Below are 21,759 nucleotides of genomic sequence, written 5' to 3'. Positions count from 1 at the left end.
AAGAGATCGCAAATGCTGGCGGCATCCATCAGCCGCCGAGCATCTCCCGGCCTGTGTGCCTGGGCCCGTGCTGGGTCCTGGGGATGACATAAAAGGCAGCTCTAGCTAACGTCACTTCACAACAGTTACCAGCACCAAAGATCGGTTGAGCATTTATTGTGTCAAGCTCCTTGGCCTGTAGCAACTCATGTGATAGCCACACCAACCTGTGAACAATCTACCCCAGACTACCAGACACAGGAGAAAAACAGAAGAACCTTATTATAGAAGACAGGCAAAACTTTTTCGCATAAAGCTACTACTTTTAGATAATTTTGGGGACTCTTTCTATACTAAGAAGAATGAACCATTTACTTCAATTGCTATTGAATTATCCCAGATATCCTCAGAACAAGGTCTGTAAATGTTATGACGTCTGACTTGCATGTTAAATGCTTCATGTCACAAAAACCACAAGTAAACTACTCTTCTTGATGGAAAATGAAGACCGAAGAGGCCCATGGGCTTAATAATGGCAGTGTTAAAAGAGGTACCTTCCCCTATTTAAAAAAAAAAAAAAAGTTACCCATGAAACGAGCCTTGCTCCAGAGAAGCATCATAAGGAAGAAAAGCAAAGGTCTTGGGCTGGATTACAGCATTAAGAGGCGGCTTAGACAGAGGAAGAGTCCCATGAAGCCTCCCCTGCTGCTCACACAGTTCCAACAGTGCCAAAATCAGTCTGCACATTCGCTACGAACAAAAGAGCTGGGTTCCCATCTTTAAGGTCAGATTAAGGTGACAGGCTGGATTAAGCCATCTATCAGGTGAAATGAGTGCTCTGACCAGAGCCTAGACTAAACACTTCTAATAGTAAGGTCAGCACAGAGGCCTGGTCCAGTGGGGAGATGCCCTGTGGCTGCAGCTCAGAAGCTGCCCTACAAATTCTCACTAGATGCTTAATCAATATGATGCCTTAGGACTTGAACTGCAGCTATAAAATCAATATTACCTTTATTTTAAGTAGCAGGAAGAACAATGAGATTATCTTGTTGCTTACAAGTCTGTCGTGAACAATCTGACTCCTGGTGTATGTCATCTTTGGCTTTTGCCTGGAAGGAATGTGTTTGTTGGGCATGGGGACAGCCTGGCAGCAGGGCTGGACATAGGGAAAGGAGAAGGCACACACGGTAGCTCGGGAAAGCCAAGACCTCCAAGTTGGTTACAAGTCAAAGAACAATGGTCTGTGAGATGATGTCCCACGGCAGCTACATGCTGGACCCTCCTCCCCCCATCTCCAGATCTGTGCCTCCCAATAGCCCTTTGGATGCCAATTAGGTACCAGACATGTATCTGTCCAAAGGACAGCCCTGTTCTTCCGCAGTGTTCTCGCTGTCATAAATGGTTACAATCTAGTCACTGAAATCCTGACGCTACTCTGGCGCCTCTAGCTTCACAAACATCCTTACTCCGTCTCACAAGAAATGCTGTCAACTTGGTCTCAAGATTATATCCTAAGTCTCTCCCCTTCCTTCCACTTCTGTAATCGTGGCCTGCCCCTGGTCAGCACATCCTTGGCAAAACTTTCTCCCTCATTCTACTCTTGCCTTCGTGTGTGTGTGCGCGCGCGCGTGCGTGCATGCGTGTATGTGTGTGTGTGTGTGTGTATAGTCACAAATAGTAAAACAGTAACAACTATAGAGCAGATGGGTGACTCTATACACATTCTTCACCTTAACCCTTCCAGTGTCTTCCATACAGTTGTAATAGAACTTAAATCTTTACCCTGACTTAGGATGCCTATAAGATCTGTCATTGACTCTTTCTCCTTAAATCCTGCCACTGATTGCTTTTGCCTCCTTTTTGAAAAAAACTTATCAGCACCATGGATCCTTGGAACAACTATCTCTGTCATGTTTGGAGTTTCATATCAAATGCCATTTTAAATCACTCTAACCCACCCCTCTGCTCATCACTTCAGTACCTTTATAATGGTCACTGCTTCCTGGCTTGCCTCCTCCAACAAGAACAGGACAGCAGTGAGCAGTGAGCACACGCTGGTCTCTGCTAGAATTCTCATAAGGAATACAGGGGTAACACATGGGAATCTGGTATTGATATTAATGCTGAACACACTAGCAAAGTGCTTCAGTCAGAGATAGAAGCCGAGCACAGAAAGACCTTTGGTTTTCTCCAAATTGGCTTAATCTCTTTAACATTCCAAAAGAGAAACATTTTCAGCAAGAGGTCAAGAAGAAATCAAGCCTCGGCTTTGAGACACTCCCGACATCTGCGCTGTGTGAGGCTAGTGTTCACAGTGGAAGCTCGGATGGAGTCTGCACACACCAACACCATCTTTCCTGCACACTCTCCATCACACAACCGTTCTTCTCATCTCCTCACAAGACTGTCCACAGCACTCAGTGCTTTTCTGGTTCACTGGCTCGTCCCCTCCATCAGTCAAGAACATCTAAAAGCTCCATCTCCTCTAGATAAAGCATGTTTGGCTCAGAGGAAAAGGAAAAAGAACAGGGAAGGACTGGGCAAGGGGCTGATGTCCGTCGTATGTGTATAAGGGGCTCGCATCTGCATGTATCTGGGTAAGGCACTGGTATCCACCCACATGTTGGGAGGGGCTAACACCCACTCATACACTGGGCATGCTGCTAAATGCTTAGAAGTTTTACCAAGCCTGAGAAATAAATTCAAGTAAGTCCCAAGTCTAGGTAGGAAAATAGAGAGGATTAGGCCCAAGATTTTCCAGAAATCAAACAAGGAAGTGGCAGAGATGGAACGGACACATCAGTCAGACTAAGATCCCATCCAAGATACCATCGTAGCAACAAAAATAATAAATACATAAATAAAATACTGCTTTTGCTGTCTAGCTGTGATGTATTCTATCCCAGATAGTTCTTTACCACTTTTTACTGACTGGGCCCCTACCCTATAGCTTCTACAAGCACTGAATTTCTACAGAAGAAATTAAAAATCCCTGTAAAATTTGCCTTTTCTATTGTACACTGATAAAACATTTCAGCTGCAAAGGACAGTAGCACTGAATTCTTCATCCTAGCATGACTGTCTTGCCCGGACAAATGTCAGTGTTATCAAAGGGCAAGTAGCTGTTCAGCATAGCACATGCCAAACTTCCAGGCGCTCACAGCGGGTTCCAAAGCCAAACAATCCTCAAAAGCCAATGGCTGAGGTCAATCTGAACTTCCTTATAAACAGAAGACCCGGAAAACAAAACACAGAATCACTATATTAAAATACACCCTCTCATCTGTGAGCTTTTTAAATAAATCAAGAGTAAAATTAAAATTTAATGAAGCAGAGTTTTCTCTTGTCAATCTTTACTCAGCTACAATAATTATTTCTAATAAGTCACATGACATCATGACATCTTAAAGGGTTTATCACTACAAGGCAAAGAGGTGAAAATAATTGGGCTAGCATGTTTATTTTAGTCCTTTTATCTGAGGGGTAGACAGGAGCTTGGTTTGTAGCCCAGGCTGGCCTTGAACTCCTGCCTCCACCTCCAGAGTGCTGGGGTCACAGATGCGCCCCGCCAAGCCAGGCTGGCCTAGTTCTTTTCTATACTGGAAGGCATTAGAAACTGTCTAATAAATATCTTCTAGGCTTTCCCAAGTAATCCAGTTATTTTTCTTCACTGTTCTATTTTCTCACAGAACTTATTAAGACTACCATCACAAACCAATTTCAAATAATAAGAAACAAATTCACTCCACATTCTGTTTGAAAATAATACTGATCAAAAGTAATACTGATCAGCTCTTTGCTAATCAACCCTCTGTCTCCACAGATAATTAGGTGACAACTTCTAATATCATTTGTGATACAATAATTAAGTTGAAACCTGGCCCTTGTAACAGCACAAGAAATCATTTCTGAGGCTTGTATTCTGTTTCAGGGCCAGTTCGAACTCGGTCCTTAGGAAGGTCACTATCTATAGAAGGATCTTCCCTTTTGTGACACACTGTGAACAACAAAAAGTCCCCAAACCAAGGTTCTCTCCTTCCCTCTCCCACCCTGCCCTTCCTTCCGTCATTTCTTTCCCAGTCTTTTTTCTTACTCTCTTCCTGTTTTGCTTTTAAGATCACAGAGCGGTGAGTTATAGGTGTCAGGTTCAACCCCAAACGGTAAAGCCCACACACTCTCCTCCCCCTCCGCACGCTCGGGGTGTAAATATTTCATGGGAGCACCATCATTCACTCAGTGCTTACGCTGTCTGATCCAGCCTCCGTTCTGTCTGTTCAGTGCTCTGGAGGATAGCGCGTTCTCATGTCTGCTGCTCAGTCACATAAAGCCCTGCTCCTCAAAGGTTCTTCAAGTTCAATAATTCATTAAACACTCTGCTGGGGTCGGTAAGTACGTACGGGAATGCATAACTGTGGAGTGTGTGGCGCTATTAGAGAGTTTCTCTAATAAAATGGTGACTTTAGAGAAAATGACAGCATTGTTACTAATACAAGAGAGCGCACACGGAACAATCGCAGCGATGCCGTGCTAAGAGGCACGAGCTTCAAATAAACAGAAGCGACTGTTTACGGCTAAGTCATTAAGCAAACCCGCATGCAGGAAGGTAAAATCACAACACCAGTCCCAAGACTTCCTTCGGAATAAGTAGTCGAGCTTCCATTGCTACCCTTTGTAAATGCCACAGATACATCCACAATCTCAATACAATACTCCTGAAACTGAATTAAAAAAAAATGACATGTTAAACTTTGAAATACTATCTCCAAAATAAACTCATTGTCGTTCTCTCTCTGTTCTCTGAGCAACAGGCCAAGAATTACACAAAGCAGAAATAAAAACAAAGGATAAAATGTGGGGTGTATACTTGATCACCAAGCATCCGATGAACTCAGATCTACCCACAGCCAAGGGGGCACAACAGCAGACTAAGACATCACTTGGTAGGCACAGGCTTCAGGATCCAGTTGGGTGACAAAGCACACATCAAGTAATTAAATAAGACCCCAGACAATATAGAAACCATTGCTAAATTAATATTGAAGGTCACAACATTTCAAGAACCGATCTGAGTGGCAGCAGGCAAAGAGACCTTTAGAAGGAAGAGCTGACTTATGTACTGAATTGATTTCTTATTTCTTTCAAACAGACCTTAGAAACAGAAAGGCAGGCCCAAGTTATGATTAACACAACAAAGTAACTTCTATTTAAGTATGATGATGTCAAAACATGCACCTGACTTTTTCTGCAGATCTTAATGTATTCTTGTGAAGAAATTAAATAACAGACAAAAGCAGATCTTTGTGACTTCAAAGTCAATCTGGTCTATGTAATACATTCTAGGCCAGTCAGGGCTACATAGTAAGACTTTGTCTCCAAAAGGAAGGAAGGGAGGGAGGGAGAGAGGGAGGGAGGGAGGGAGAGAGGGAGGGAGGGAGGGAGAGAGGGAGGGAGGGAGGGAGGGAGGGAGGGAGGGAGGGAATTAAAACAAAAATAACAACAAAAAGTCAGAGACATAAAGATTGGAAGAGAAGATAACAGCAGATGAGGGATGGCTCCACACATGTCAAGAGGCAAAGGGAAGGTAATTAATAGAACAGCAAAGGCTGAAGTCCTACTCCTTGAAGCAAGCAGAAAGACCCAGATGCCCCCACTCCTTGCCGGCATCTCCTCAGACCCTCAGAATTTACAAGAATCAGATATTCCTAAAAGTAGCTGTATCTTAAGAGTGGAGCTGCAAACAGGGAGGCTAGGTGGAAACCTACAAGCCAAGCTGCATTATCCTTTCTCTCTGTCCTAAGCCTAGGCCAATGCCAAATCTTTGATCAAGCAAAACATGAGCTGAACTGTCTGGAAGGCGTGGCCTGAGATCAGCTGCTACACTATGCTACCCAGCCCAGCTAAAGGCAGAAATAAGAGCTGTATCCAACACTTAGGACCTTCTCCTCTCCCTCCCTGGTTATCCCAGGGCTCAGAAATCCCAGAATTTAGTTCAGTGGGTCATCTCCAGGCATCCTGGATAAGCTCCTTTAATACAAGAAGCTACCAATTTCTATCGCTCCTTTGCTAACTTCCTGCCTAACCCTACATACTGGATGGACCCTGTGGATGGATCCTCTCATTTCTTCTATTTCTTCTCTCCCTTTAACTGTTTGCACCCTACCACCCCATCCACACACACATTTTCAAGGAAAACATCTTTAGTATTTCCTAATACTTTTATGAAATTGTTCACTTCTGCTACCATATTTTTAACTATAGAGAAATCATTCAGTTTTTACTTTCTTTTTTGTTTGTGCCTTTCACATCATGTATCTCCACCCCATTCATTTCCCTATCCCTTCATATCTGCCCTGTGCCCTTGCAACCTCCCTATTCCCCAAATAAAATAAAATACAATTGAAGAGAAAAAAAAAAAAAGAAAAATCAGTCTCCTCATGGAGGCTGCAGTGTGACACAGTGAGTTGCGCAGTAAACCCTTTGTCCATGCAATGAGCAAACGCTCATTGCAGAGTCATTGCTGTGGTTTGAGGCCTCTGGTTGCTGCGACACTGTCCATGCTGGGCCCTCACTGGAACACCCTTTGGTTATCCTGTTGCTGTCCTGTGTCATGGAGATCCTGCAACTTTGGGTGTGCAGGACCGGTCCCTTCACATGCTCCAGCAGATCACAGATGGGGTGCATGTTAGGGTGGGTCAATCCTAACTGCAGTTCTGGGCCTGGGTTGTTGCAGGGTTAGTCAGCCTGCCACTGAGAAATCATTCTTGCTCTTTTAATAATATTCCCCTTTTTAATGTTTCATAATGAGAAATTTCAAAAACATAAAAGCAGAGAACCATGTAATAACTCCTAGGTAAATGCCCATGTGCCAGCAAAAGCTCGGCCAATAGCTTAGGTTTGTTTCTAACCGGCTCTTATAACTTATATTAACCCATTTCTGTTCATTTACATGCTCCCACGTGACTCGTGGCTTGTTACCTCATCTCCTACATGTCATACTTCCTCTGCATCACCTCATAACTCCACCCTTCTTCCCAGCATCCTCTGTGCCTGGAAATCCTGCCTAGCTATTGGTCATTCAGTTCTTTATTAGAACAATATCTATCTCATTGTAGAGTATGATCAAATATCTCGCAACAGGCAAACACTGAACAACATTAATGATGATTATCATTTAATACTCTTTTAATTCTTCTAGCCTACCATTATTTCTGTATTATTTCAAAGCAATCCCAGATGTCATAATATTTTGATTGCAGTTTTTTATGTGTGCGTGTGTGTTTATAATATATAGGGACAGCATGTTTTCTAAAAATACACTATATTATCACAACTAACAACATTATTAGTGTGAATGTTTTCCTGTTTTAGCATCTTGATCCTGTTTGCAGCTGATATTTTCTTTCATCTATTTAAGAATATTTATTATGTCATAGTGTCCCATGCTAGAGCAACCTGCGGCCCTGAACCATTGCCTGGCCTCTGCCTGTAGGCTACTGGCACTGAAGTGGGCCGCACAGTAAAAAGGGAAAAAAAATTTAAAAAATAAGAATATTTATTATTTGTTTTAAAGGTTTGAGATTATTTTGCTCTCTTTCAAATCATACTTTATTTTACATATAGCAATACAATTTACATGTTAAATAAAATACTAGACTGGTTTGATATAGTTTTAAACAAAAGAAAAAGAAACCAAATTGTTCAGGTTACAGAACCATTTCCCTCAGAACAAAGGCTTTCTTTCTTACTCCACTGACCACTGGTGCAAAGGGGGACTAATCACTGACCATGTCTGTCGCAATGACTCACTTAAAAAGTTTCCCCTTCTAACTAGCATATAAGTTATATAAAACAATATTTCCCTAAATTATTTTCATGCATACATTTAATGTATTTTGGTCATATCCAACCTCTCCTATGGCCATCTCTTGTCTCCTCCAGCTCCAGCTAGTCTCATTTTCTTCCTAGCTAATACCCCTTCGACTTGCATATTTTTTTATCTGAAATCTACATTTGAGAGATAATAACTACATGTCACCCATGTTTCTCATTGGTCTGGCTAGTTTCCTTCGATAGGAACCCCAACATCTACTCTGGACTCAAAGGTTGCGTAACCTCTCCAAGTAGCCCTAGTTCACAACAGAGAGGCCTCATTCCTTGCAGCTTGGAGACTTGGTGTAATAAGATCATGTGTGTTTTAAATCTAAATTAAAGCACCACTCCTTTTTTAAAAAGTGCTTTCATATGAAAAAAAAAAACCCTACATTTTCTGCTTCTTTTGAAGACTCCAATTTCTTGAAACGCTGTCATTCTGCACCCTGGGGCTCAGTTCGAAATCCTGCCCTAAACTGAGACGGAGATTCGGCTTGAGCAATCACCCATCATTAGCTGATAGGAGCAAACATGTAGGAGCTGCTATGGAATGAAATGCACCTACATAAAAGACAAGGGCATTTGCAAAATATGTCTTCATTAACTTTTTTTTTTTTTTTTTTTTTTTTTTTGCTATCCTGGAAAAAGGCTGAATAGCCTGATACAACAGTAAGAAAAGGTAAAACACAGGGCTAGACAGTTGGCTCAGCATCAGCACTTTATAGCACTTGTTGCCCGGTTCCCACCACCACCATGTGGCTCACAACCACCTGCAATTCCAGTCCCTGGGGATCCGGTGCTCTCGTCTAACCTCCAAGCCACCAGGTATGGACATGGTACAGATATATACACACAGGTAAGACACTCCTACACATAAAATAAATACATCTGAAAGGTTTTAAGTGGAAAGAAAAGACTAAACAAGTTTCAGGACTCTATGACAACAGACAAGCAAAAACCCTGTAGACTCTACACCCCAGAAACAATCACGACCCCAATAGCAAGGCGTTCCCTCCACAACTAGTGCACAAGATAGAAAGGGGAGAAATAAGAGGGAAAGAGAATAAGGAACAAAAATGATCTCTTCCAAGAAAAGGCAAGCAAACCAAGGTTCCATAGGGTTAAAGATTAATCAAATTCTGAATTTTAATGCTCCAAAAAGTCCCAACATTTTTTAACTAGGTAATATATTTGTATGTTTTAAAAATACATACACTACAGTTAGATATATTCATATGCACATATTATTAAATGTACACAAATATGTAAAACACACATAACTATGGTTAGCAATTATGTCAAGGAAATTTCTAGAAGCTTCCAAAGACATTTTAGATAACCTCAAATGATTTTTTTTTTGTTTAATACAAACTGATAGGCCAAATAGCTATTGTACAGCATGGATATACTTAAAAATTACTATGAGACTAGATTTTTAAGTGTTCCCATCATTAAAAAAAAATACGTTAAGTATATGAGCACAGTGTATATACATTTATTAACTTGATCTTTGCCTTTCTACTGTAGAACGTGAAAAGCACTGTCTTAACAAGTTTAAAAAGTACTTTTGAAAAAAAATGTCTAGACAGAACTTTTCTGAAGAGCTGGAAGCCTCCATTTCACCAGCTTTAGGCTTAAAAGTTCTCTCTGCTGCCCATGCACCTGTTAGCTAAAAAACACCTCGCTCTCACGCTAACATTAACAGCCCTGTCATTTATCCCTTAAATGTTTATCTCCTTTGGTCACAATTTTATTGTCATTAAACAGCAGCTACTGTGTGACCAAATGCCGCGAGTACACAGAGAGGCCGCTGTTCTCTTTCCAGCTGAATGGACTCTCGCTGGTGTGAACAAAAGACAAGAGCCTGCCATTCTTCAAGCTAAAGGCAGGAGCAGCAGGGAAACCCTTGACACAGAATCTCCCTCCATTCACTGCTGAACCGCTAACGAGCGCAGCCTGCAAGCCCTTGCTCTGCTTTTTCACAGGTTTCGACTCATGAAAATAATTACACATTTTAGCATCCTTTAAAAGGCTATTAAATAATAACTTACAAGCCACTGTAACTAATACAGTACTTATTATCTACTGAGCACAACACTAGAGTAAAGACACCACGTGCCAGGCAAACAGAGACAGCAGTACCTTGCGAGAGACCCAGGGCACTGCACAGACTTGACATTTGAAGCCAGAGGTTTGCAAAAGCTCCAAGGCCTTAAGAAAGCAGATGAAGTTGACGCCTTAAGGCCAACTCTCAATCAAGAAGCTGCTGCAGCCCCAGCGCTGAACTGTGCTGAGGGCTCCCTGACCTCCCAGCTCTCAAAGGCTTGTGGTCCTCATCACACTACTCAGCACCGTTCTTGCTAGCCCCATCCATGTGGCTGGCTCATGAACACAGCCTCCGTGCCTTTTCTTCCTTAAATTAACCATGTCCTCCTTTAATCCCAGCACTTGGGAAACAGAGGCAGTAGAAATGTAGGGGTGAAGGACCCACTTTCCTCTTGTGCCATGAAGAGAAATGGTTTATTACCTAGGTGTGTGTTTCCCTGCAGGTGACAGAACCCCTAAATAGCTCTGGCTTACCAAGCCTGGTCTGTGACTCCCACAAAGGCGTTAGAAGTTGCCACTCCTTCTAGTACTGCCCTGCATCTTCAAGATCCCAGGGCAGAACATGCCAGGAAGCAGAACAGAAAGCAGGCCTAAGAAAAAACAGCCAAGGGCACAGCAGCTGGAAACAACCACAGCATCCCTCTTCTTTTAGTCACGTGGTCACAACTGGCTGCAGACGCAAACCAAACTTAAGACAGGCTACACGCCTTAAAAGTTCAAGACATAAGTGAGACACGTGGTTTAGAAGTTAACTTTCAGTCTACCACAATGAGGCTTCCATTTCTTATAAAACTAGGCAGAGTTTATGGTTTCAGTTAAATAACTTGTTTAGAATAAGACAGTGTTCCGAACCCAAGAACCACTGAGATGCAAGGACATTGTGATGGGGGCCTTGATACTCGCGCACACCCCAGTGACCCAGACTAAACAGCTGGTTACACACACGTTCTTCCCCTTTCTGTGACTCCCACAGACCTGATGACTGTCCTCTGAGTCTTGTCACCTCTCCAAGCTCCTCGGCCCTGAGGCCCAATCACCACCTATCATTAAGAAAGAGAGGCCTTTCACATCCAAGGGGCAAATCTCACAGAATGACATTCCGCTGATACTTAAAGGTGACAGGGATGAGAGCAGAAAAAATAAAGAAAAATGTAGAAGCCAGTTGGGGCGGCCTTTCATTATACCCCTCTCAGGAGCTATTAATCTTGGTCATAGTCAGTCAGCTAAAAATAATTGCTTCTCCTAACATGTGTTGTACACGCAACTAGGAATAGTAACAGGTCAGCCCTTTACCTAGGAAACGTGGCTTCTGGCTCGCCCACAGCCAGGCGAATGGCTCTACAGTTGTTCTAGCACAGGAACCTCTGGTCTCCTCCAACACAGAGTGCCACGGCAGACAGCAAGCCACACTCCTTAGGCTTCTGTCAGGAGTATTAACGGGAGATTTGTGACTTCTTTTAATTACAACTAAGGTAAGCAAAAATTTTAAAGACCTTACCATTGGGTTTATGAAAACATTTCTTGGCTGAGATATTTTAATTAGGTCATTTTTTGTTTTGTTCTGTTTTGTTTTGCTTTTTAATCCGGAGATGTAGCAATCCTCTCCTGGTTCACTGTTAATTTGCCCTCAAGTTCAAGGGCTTTGAGCTTTTAAGTCTGTCAGTCTGTGGAAAACGCTCTGAACCTGGACTTCTAAATTACAGATTCTGTTCCGTAATTAGCCATTATGGACTCCGAAGCAGTCAATGAACCTTCTGGGCCTCAGTTACCTCAGCTCTACTCTGGAAGGACTGCCTCGAAGGGCCACATGGTACTTCTCCACCACATTAGTTCAAATGCACAGGCCTATCTCACTAATAATAATCACAAATACCCATATAGATTTTAAAAAGTCATAAATGGGGCCTAGCTAATAGGGATTACAAAGGATACTTCCAGAGGTCTCCAAGGATACACACAAGATATAAAAACAAAGGCACTGGTTGCCTAAAGCTGGGTGCTATACAATGCAAGAGGAGAAACTGAATGGGGGCAGCCAGTGGGGAGGAAGTATGGGACTAGGAAGAAAGAGGGGTTATCTCTGAAGAGAAATAGACAGGCCACCTGCCAATGGTAGAGAAAACTCTACCTTCACATAACAAAGATTCAGACTTAGGGAGAAGCAGGGCCATTTCTACAACCCCCATTTCCCAGTGGAGGGAAGGGCTCTCTTTCAGAGATGCCCACATTACAAAATGGGCCTACTGCTTGATACTGTGCCCAGCCACTCCTTACCCTCTAGACAGCAATCTCGTCGAATGAAAGGTGTGGGCAGTCTGGAGGGCTGACAGTAATCAGGACACAAGCCTCAGACGGCACCAAAAAACAAGAAGCAGGAATTATGCAGCCGTTATGGGTCTTCCTGGCGCCGGGAAAAATCACAGCAAATATTTTGCAAATTGTGTGAAGTCAGTGTTTGCAAAGGAAATTACAAAGGTGCAAAAACTGTGAGAATTTTTTTCAGTTCTACCGGTAACCAAATAAGTCCCTAGAGGGACAGCGATAATATAAAGATCTGATGTTTATCCATCTTCACTGGGCTGAACCCTAGCAAATGATCATATTGAAAACTCACCCTGCTGGGGGTTTTGCTTGCCTTGTTTCTATTGTGAAGTCCTCTACAGAGGAGTCTTTAGGAACCAAACAGCAGTCGCGTCTGACAAGGGGAATTTTACTTGCACGTTCTGTATACCTCGGGGGAAACTGACTTGCTTTTATTATAACTATAAACTCCATTTATCATCTCAGAGGAGACATTAAAATAATTGTGGGCAGTTGGATATCGTCCTTTGGCAGCCACAGCCGTGCCCTGCAGATACACTGCGACCACACAGCTGCGTTAGAGACAGTTGCTCAAATGATTGGTGGAACCACATAATTGCGGCATTATTAGTGGCAGGGGTGAAGGGGAGGAGTCCTAAAACAGACTGTGCCACACAGGTTCAAAGTGGGTACACGCGAGCAGCGCCTTCTAAAAGCTGACATGGGAGGTTTTTAAATACTGAACATTAAACCACCTTCTTGAATTAAGACTTTCTCAAAACAAAACTGATCTACTCTAAAATCTTGTTACCCCTACAGAAACGGACGTGTAGACGAGCTGTTTTGTCTCCCCACCCATCAGCTGACAGACAGGTATGCTAGCTCTACCTTTTCACAAATGATGCTGCTGTGAAACTTACTTAGATTTTTTTTTTTGTTCTGTATTTTTTTTTCTTTCTTTCTTTCTTTATTAAATATTTCTGTCTCTTCCCCACCTCCGCCTCCCCTTTCCCTCCCCCTCCCCCAATCCATTCCCCCTCCCTCGTCAGCCCAAAGAGCAATCAGGGCTCTCCGTCCCGTGGGAAGTCCAAGGAAAACCCTCCTCCGTCCAGGTCTCGTAAGGTGAGCATCCAAACATCCTAGGCTCCCACAAAGCCACTACATGCAGTAGGATCAAAAACCCATTGCCATTGTTCTTGATGTCTCAGTAGTCCTCATTGTCCGCTATGTTCAGTGAGACCGGTTTTAACCCAGGCTTTTTCAGACCCAGGTCAGCTGGCCTTGGTGAGTTCCCGATAGAGCATCTCCATTGTCTCAGTGTGTGGGTGCACCCCTCGCAGTCCTGAGTTCCTTGCTCATGTTCGCTCTCCTTCTGCTCCTGATTTGGACCTTGAGATTTCAGTCCAGTGCTCCAATGTGGGTCTCTGTCTCTATCTCCTTTCATCGCCTGATGAAGGTTAATATTCAGGAGGATGCCTATATGTTTTTCTTTGGGTTCTCCTTCTTATTTAGCTTCTCTAAGAACCCGAATTATAGGCTCAATTTCCATTATTTATGGCTAGAAACCAAATATGAGTGAGTACATCCCATGTTCCTCTTTTTGGGTCTGGCTTACCTCACTCAGGATAGTGTTTTCTATTTCCATCCATTTGCCTGCAAACTTCAAGAAGTCCTTGTTTTTTACTGCTGAGTAGTACTCTAATATGTATATATTCCATACTTTCTTCATCCATTCTTCAATTGAAGGGCATCTAGGTTGTTTCCAGGTTCTGGCTATTACAAACAATGCTGCTATGAACATAGTAGAGCATATATTTTTGTTGCATGATAAGGCCTCTCTTGGGTATATTCCCAAGAGTGGTATTGCTGGGTCCATGGGTAGGTTGATCCCAAATTTTCTGAGAAACCGCCACACTGCTTTCCAGAGTGGTTGTACAAGTTTGCATTCCCACCAGCAATGGATAAGTGTACCCCTTTCTCCACAACCTCTCCAGCATAGGCTATCATTGGTGTTTTTGATTTTAGCCATTCTGACAGGTGTAAGATGGTATCTTAAAGTTGTCTTGATTTGCATTTCCCTGATCGCTAAGGAAGTTGAGCATGACCTTAGGTGTCTTTTGGCCATTTGAACTTCTTCTGTTGAGAGATCTCTGTTCAGCTCAGTGCCCCATTTTATAATTGGGTTGATTAGCCTTTTACAGTCTAGTTTCTTAAGTTCTTTATATATTTTGGAGATCAGACCTTTGTCAGTTGCGGGGTTGGTGAAGATCTTCTCCCAGTCAGTGGGTTGCCTTTCTGTCTTAGCGACAGTGTCCTTTGCTTTACAGAAGCTTCTCAGTCTCATGAGGTCCCATTTATTCAATGAGGCCCTTACTGTCTGTGCTGCTGATGTTATGCGTAGGAAGCGGTCTCCTGTGCCCACTTGTTGTAGTGTAGTTCCCACTTTCTCTCCTATCAGGTTCAGTGTGTTCAGACTGATATTGAGGTCTTTAATCCACTTGGACTTGAGTTTTGTGCATGGTGACAGACATGGATCTATTTTCATTTTTGTACAGATTGAAATCCAGTTTTGCCAGCACAATTTGTTGAAGATGCTCTCTTTTTTCCATTGTATAGTTTTAGCTCCTTTATCGAAAATCAGGTGCTCATAGGTTTGTGGATTAAAGTCAGGGTCTTCTATACGGTTCCATTGGTCGACTTCTCTGTTTTTATGCCAATACCAAGCTGTTTTTAATACTGTAGCTCTGTAATAGAGTTTGAAGTCAGGGATGGTAATGCCTCCAGATGTTCCTTTATTGTATAAGATTGTTTTGGCTATCCTGGGTTTTTTGTTTTTCCATATAAAGTTGATTATTGTCTTCTCCAGATCTGTGAAGAATTTTGATGGGATTTTGATGGGGATTGCATTGAATCTATATATTGCTTTTGGAAGAATTGCCATTTTTACTATGTTGATCCTCCCAATCCAAGAGCAAGGGAGATCCTTCCATTTTCTGGTGTCTTCTTCTATTTCGTTCTTCAAAGTCTTAAAGTTCTTGTCATATAGATCTTTCACTTCCTTGGTCAGGGTTACCCCAAGAAAACTTACTTAGATTTAAAAATAACTTTAAAAGCCTAATCCTCAAATTTTACCTTCTCAAAGCAGTAACTACTGGTGACTCTTTCTAGAATATTCTATCTATATGCAAGCGTTTATACCAACAGTCACGTAACATTCTGCACCTTGCCTTATTAGCTTACATACCTTGAGTATCTCATACTGGCTGGTTCACCTTTGACTTAGCCTGCTGCCTACTGACGGCTGTCGGAGCTGGCTAGTGCACTCTCTCACCACATATAATTCACAATGGACACTCTTCAAGATCCTACATGCTTGCTAGGGCATAAAGCATAATAAGCTTATATAAGGAGAACACATGGGTCAAAGGGAATTTGACTGTCAATCTGTTTTCTGAAGATGTTAGCTTAAGAAGGTAAAATACAATGTAGAGCCTCAAACCATGGCTGTTAATGAAGAGAAAATAAATGCCAGCCATTACAGAATTTCATCCCTGAGATGGGATTCACACAATGAACTCACCCACTTAAAGTGCTCAAGTCAACCGTTGTGAGAAAATTCACAGAGTTGTACAGAAATTACCTTGTTATTACCCCCCAAAGAAACCTCAGTGCCACCTGCCTCTAACTCGGTCCTGGGCCTCACTCCACATACTAGGCAGCCCTGAGCAATCACTCACTGACTTTCTGCTATAAACATCTTTCATCAATGAGGCTGTTTTTAAAGAATTTTAAAATGTACTGACTTAACCCATTGAGTCTTATTAGTACTGCCCATATGCACATGGGTGTATGGGTATAGGACCCTCCGCTAGAGCGTGGATAACCCACCATCAGCCAACCCCTCTGCCCAGCCACAATTGCCAATTGCTCCTCAGTCAGGGGGCTCTGTTGCCTCTGCCCCATTGGAGAGAATATAATCAAGATATACTGCACATACATGGATGAAATTTTCAAATAAGTATAAATTATAATATGTAGTTGTCTGTGCTTAGCTTTCATTGAACATGTTTGCAAAATTCATGCACAATATAGGGCACATCAGAACTCCGTTGTTTATTGGAGAACACTACTCCACTCTATGTACACACACACTTGTTTATCTGCTCATCAGCTCACAGACATCTGGGGTTGTTTATTTTTCTGGCTATGATAACTATTTCTGCTGAGCTGTGCACAGGTCTGGTAGGGCCATGTGTCTTCACTCCTCTTGAGTACTACCCTTAAGTGAGTAACTGCCAGGACAAGAAAGAAACAAACCAAAAACCAGCACCAAAGATTAACAAGAAGACAGCTCGTGTGCCAGGACACAAGTTCAAATCTTTGAAACCAGCTCAAATACGACAAAATCTAACAGTGACTCTGAAGATTAAACACACTCCCATAATAATGGGCTTAAGCCCTAGAAGTGTCGCCAACAAGAGAAGGGTGAAGAAGGTGACATCTCAGCCTCTGGACTATCTTTCATCGCCCACATTCCTTCTGTTAACTTAGGCACATGTGTTCTGTGCTTGCACCCTGCTGGAACCCTGACGTTCCCGATTCTGCAAACGCTCAAGATGTGGTAAGTGTGGCAGCTGCTGGCAACAGTTTGTAGAGATTTTAAGGGTGTAAATGCAGGGTCAGCAGTGTTTTCCGCTAAGTGTCAAACATAATTTGGGCTCATGTGTCACATATATCCCCTCTTAAATGCTTTTTGCCTCCCTTTCCACCTCCTCCACAATTTCTTAAAATGTAAGAACCATGCATAGCTCAAGGGGTTGGCCCTCACATAAAAGGGAAAACTTTGCAGATTGACACTCACACCAATTCAACATGCCAGATACAACTTACATTCTATTAATATTGCTCACGATAACCTCATCTGTCTCGATTTGTTAATTATTCTCAAGCCCATGACTCTCTACACCAATTGGTATTTGAAACCTGACAGCTGAAACTTTTCTCTGTCCCTCCAATTCCAAATGCAAACTCATTCTCATGGAAGACTAAAACAAAACAAAAACAAACAACAAACAACAAACAAAAACCCAAACAATCCTTTACTAGATGCTGAAAACAACGTATTTAATAAAATTCAGCATCATTTCATTTGTTTGGTTTGGTTTTTTTTTGTTTGTTTGTTTTTTTCAAGACAGGGTTTCTTTGTGTAGTGCTGGCTGTCCTGGAACTCTCTCTGTAGACCAGGCTGGTCTCAGACTCACAGAGATCCACCTGCCTCTGCCTCCCAAGTGCTAGGACCAAAGCATACACCATCTCCCAGCTAGTATTTGCTTATTTCTTTTTCCTTTTAATAAAAATATTTTTATTAATTACCTATTACTGTGAAATTTATTTGTACATCAGGTCTGAAGAATTCCATGTAAACAGATCTGAGAGGTGGTGGTGCACACCTTTAATTCCAGCACTTGGGAGGCGAAGGCAGGCAGATATTTCTGAGTCTGAGGCTAGCCTGGTCTACAGAGCTAATTCCAGGACAGCCAAGGCTATACAAACTCTTTCTTAAAAAAAAAAAAATTCCATTAAGCAGGACAACCAGCCACTTCTCTAAACATAGTTTTATTTAGTCTAACAAGTCTAATTTGTATTTTTTGATACAAGATTTTGATGCATAGACAAGGCTGCCCTCACAGTCACATAAGCCAGGTGCCTTGAAATCACAGTGATCCTCCTGCCTCAGCTTCCCAAGTGCTGGGATTATGTATATGCTCCATAATGCTCAACTGTTTACTTTCTTACTGTATGTGCCACTGGTAGATCCTCAGGGTTTTTTGAGACAGGGTTTCACCATGGTAGAAAAACATCACCCAATCCAGTCAGCTTTGATGAAGCAAGAAATCCTACCCTTTGTAGAAATGCTGGAGAACAGGATACTGAGTCAAATACACGAGAGACAGAGAGGTAAGTGTCATACATTCTCTCTTGCATACGAAATCTACAAACAGCTAACGACAAGAGGCAGGGGTAAGACCTGTGGCTACCAGATGCTGGAGGAGGACAGAAGATGGACAAACGATGAGCAGAGCCATCAAGGCCTCAGTGTGGCCAGAGGCCTCCATTCCTATACTGCTGTCTTTTGACTCCTAGGGCGGTGAGCAGCAAATAATAAAACATGGACACTTCAAAATCACTAACAGTAAATGCCATAGATTTGTACTAGAGAAAACGCTAAGTATTTGAGGAAATGGACATGTTAAATGAGTTTGATTTAATTATACTACGATGGTTAGTTTTTATTGGATTAAGGAATGCCTCAGGGATTAGGAAAGGCAACCTCTGTAATGATTAGTGATGTGGACCTTTCAAGTATCTGTTGGCCATTTGTGTTGCCTGTTTTTAATTAATTATTTTTGAGGCATGGTTTTACCCCAGGCTAGCCTTGAACCTCAAACACTCTTCCTCTTCATTTCTAGTGACAGATCTGAGTGGATGAATGGATTTATCCTTGAATGGATTCGTATGATGGGGCTAGCTGGAGAGAGGTGTCACTGGAACAATGTCGCCAGGACTTTATTGTATTGCAGCATCTCTGCTTCCTGTTCCGTAAGAAGTGAAGTACAATCTCTGCCACATGCTCCACGTTCCCCGATGTTCTGCCCAAACATATGAACTATGGAGCTAAACTCAATCCTGCTTTTAAGTTGCCTATATCAAGCGCTTTTGACCACAATAATACAAAATGTAACTAATACATTCCACGTTACATTCACAAATTATATCACTATTTTATACCACATTAAAAACTATAATTGTCAATGTACAAATTTATTTTTTTATATAAAAAGAAATACCTTCTATAGAGCTAGCTAAAATGTTGTTGGATGCCAGGCCGCTGTTTCCACAAACAGCTGTTCCAGCATTAATCCCTCCAGGCTACACTACAGAACTCCAGCCCTTAGGTGCCTCCTGGGAGGCAATTGCCTTTCTTGCTGACTACCTGAATGGGCCAAGTGAAGAGAGGGAGGCTCAACTCCAAGTAGTCATCACAGGCCCAATCTAAGGAGACTCCACCCTTTGCCTCAAGATTGGTGATTCAGCAAAGAAAGGGATATGGATGGGGCACAAAGTGGCCTTGCTGACCAAGAAAACACCTGACACTTCTACTTAAATTTCACTGACCAGAACTAATGCCACGCCTCCTACAGTACACTGGACAGTATGTGCCTCAGGAAGAGACACACCTGGTGTGGACCAGCAAATGCTGAAGCACATGCAGGATGTTGTAAACACTTCCTGAGGCTAAGAGCACCTCACTGACAGCAGACGTTGACAGCAACCAGCCTGATTTCTAGGGTACGCGCAGCACTCGCACTTACATAAATCCACACTAGACACTTGGAGACGCTGCAGGCCGCTAATGCCAGGTCATTCCGCATTCCACACCAGTGCAGCAGAAATGAGCAAGAGTCATTTACCCAGTCATACCTGGAATCATATTAAGGAGCTTATCTTCTGAACGGCTCCATTATTAATCAAGATTTAAGGTTATCAAGAGCAATATAACTCTCAACCAATACCACCAACAAACATGAACTGAAATGTATATCTGAGAACAGTGTGAGAAAATTGTAACTAATCGTTTTGACAAAAGACTGTGAGCATCCTCCACTGGATCAGACAGGTCTCCTCCAGACCCTTCACTTCCTGAGGATACAGCACGTCTCTACCTCACCCTTGCATACACAATCCGGGGCTCCGTTCCTTGTTTCTCATAAGGTTCTCGTTAGAGATTTCTTTATTTGAATGAAACAATGACGGACCTGAATTGATGAAACTATAAAGCAGCTGAACTCTGTTACTGTGTCTATCACGAGAAGATTCTAAAGTGAAAAGCTGGGACTGGGATGCAGAGCGCCATGTTTCCCAGAAGACTCCGAGAAGGTATGTGGGGTGGGTAGCCAAACAGGACTTTGGCTCACAAAGCCCCAAGGACACTGACAAATAGCCCAGTAATAACCCATCTGAGTCTCAGAAGTCACTCCTTAGAGCTGGCCAATAGAAGCCAAAGGGAATTATTCATTAGCAAGTGTGAATCACACTAGATACCACCAGCAGATTGTGTTTGGCTTTGCTGAATTATTCAGTAGTGTGTGTGTGTGAGAAACGCACAACCCAAAGGGTGTTAACCCAATCCAGGGTGTTCCGGTGCTTGCTTTCCTTTCAAGGACTGAAATGCAATAATAATAATAACAATAATAATAATAACAATAATAAAAAAATCACCTCCACGTCACAGTTCTTATATTTAAAACCCGTTATAAACCTGGCTAAATAAGTAGGTGGAGAGACAGTCAAAAGGACAGGCTTCTTGGCGAGTCTATTTAATATTCATCATATAATGACAGGCAGCGGGCTGAACCAATGTTTGTTTACCTGTCCACATCTTGCCTTTCTTAGATGCTTATGGTCAAAGACAGTAGGAACTCTGCAATGAGATTCCTAGGCGAGGGAAGCGCCTTTGAGTGCTGTCACTGAGCGGATGCAAATTTAATTACCGAAGGTAAGCTTTCCATCTTGTCTCCATGGCCTTGCAAAGCAACTGTAAACAAGAAGCACTCGGCAATCAGGTGTCAGGGGCTCATTTGATCTGCTGCAAAATATGTCACAAATCACTGGCAGGAAGTGAGTCCGAGGGGAACAAAGAGATAGGAGTGACAGTGTTGGAGGCGGCTCTTGTGGGTGTGCCTGTGAGGGACTGGGGGGGCTCCCACTGCCAGCCCTGACTTCCAGAGAAGTGCTCCCTGCCTGACGGGTCTCTCATCTCGAATTTGTTACACATTTTCCTATGGTCCAGGAAAATCGCCACAGAACTGCGAAGTCAACGAGAGAGATACTTAACACAATTAAATCATCTGTGACAAAAAAAAAGAAAAAAGAAAAAAAAAACCTGATGAGCCAATTCATTTCTAAGAAGATTGAAGAAATCTGGAAATTGATGCAGATTAAGGTAAAAAGAGAAATGATCAGCTAGCGTTCTCAGAAAACCCAAAGCCTGATGCCTTCTCTTCTCTTCTTTTTAGTGGGCCCTTAACTAAGAAGAAGGTTCCGTGCTATGGCGCTCCAGGTCAGAGCCACACTGTTAAGTGCCCTGCAGTTTCTGTGACAGTGTGTGCTTCGCTGGGAGGCGAGCGAAAAGAAGCCATCCCCACGTGTACACAATTTGTAGCTCAGCAAAGAGCCTGTGGTCTTCCTGAAGGGCGCCTGGATCCAGAGCACGCTGCTCACATCTACCCTAACACTGCAGGAAACACGCCTGCTCCGGGCCAAGGGCTGCCGGTTCCACAGCATCCTCTACACAGCCCCATCCTAGCAATTTCTGCATCCAATGACTCAAGTCAGACTCTCATTTCCATGATCAAGCTCCAAACGGAGGGGGAGGATCAGAAAGCAAGGGGAGCAATTAACTTAAAGCAAATTAGCCCATCTCTAAACTCAGGGAGAAAATGG

General features: G+C 42.7%; 1 protein-coding gene and 1 non-coding gene across 2 annotated transcripts in view; one reads left to right on the top strand and one right to left on the bottom strand.

The window, feature by feature from the left end:
- The window catches only part of Fto (FTO alpha-ketoglutarate dependent dioxygenase), a 332,887-nt gene that overhangs the window by 278,081 nt on the left and 33,047 nt on the right, over window positions 1-21,759 (bottom strand). The window lies entirely within an intron of this gene.
- On the top strand, window positions 7,371-7,498 carry LOC126503088 (small nucleolar RNA SNORA42/SNORA80 family). The gene has a single exon (XR_007592155.1). It is a non-coding gene; the product is annotated as a small nucleolar RNA SNORA42/SNORA80 family (small nucleolar RNA).

Source organism: Alexandromys fortis, unplaced genomic scaffold (genome assembly GCF_014885135.2).
Source record: "Alexandromys fortis isolate MF-2015 unplaced genomic scaffold, M_Fortis_MF-2015_v1.1 scaffold_1, whole genome shotgun sequence".
NCBI lineage: Eukaryota > Metazoa > Chordata > Mammalia > Rodentia > Cricetidae > Alexandromys > Alexandromys fortis.
This window is presented reverse-complemented; position numbering and strand designations above follow the sequence as displayed.